The sequence below is a fragment of the Camelina sativa genome, unplaced genomic scaffold (assembly GCF_000633955.1).
Source record: "Camelina sativa cultivar DH55 unplaced genomic scaffold, Cs unpScaffold07789, whole genome shotgun sequence".
Classification (NCBI taxonomy): domain Eukaryota; kingdom Viridiplantae; phylum Streptophyta; class Magnoliopsida; order Brassicales; family Brassicaceae; genus Camelina; species Camelina sativa.
In genome coordinates this window covers 1-452 of record NW_010928859.1, presented here as the reverse complement: position 1 = coordinate 452, position 452 = coordinate 1, and the positions used below count along the sequence as shown (strand labels likewise).

General features: G+C 39.4%; 1 long non-coding RNA gene across 1 annotated transcript; it reads left to right on the top strand.

The window, feature by feature from the left end:
• Window positions 1-6: 6 nt before the first annotated feature.
• LOC104775008 lies at window positions 7-452 on the top strand. Its single transcript, XR_765640.1, has 3 exons — window positions 7-169; window positions 265-344; window positions 426-452. It is a non-coding gene; the product is annotated as an uncharacterized LOC104775008 (long non-coding RNA).

Here is a 452-nt window from a genome sequence, read left to right as displayed (position 1 = left end):
CACTAAGCAGCCAGTGTCTTGTGACTGGCGGCGCCTGTCTCTTCATGATTCTGGTAATTCTGATGTTATATCATCAGATTCTGATTTTAGTGACAGTGACGCTTCCGTACGGGATTCTTGTTGTTCCCAAAGCTCGAAGGTTAGAATAGCTGCGATAGTTTGCATACAGGTGAGTAACATTAATGTTCTATTTTTAGTTGGTTCTCATCTTCTACTTAACTTTCAGTGACAATTACTTGTTCAATTTCTTTTTCTCCTGTAAAGGATCTTTGTCAGGCTGATTCAAAGTCATTTACCACTCAGTGGATGACTCTCTTTCCAACCAGTGATGTACTCAACCCAAGGTGGAAAATTTACCTACAAGATCTTTTGTCAACATATCGTAAAATTTTCTTGTCTCCTTAACTTTCCGAGATCATTTACAGGAAGTCTGAAGCTACTCTGATGACCTG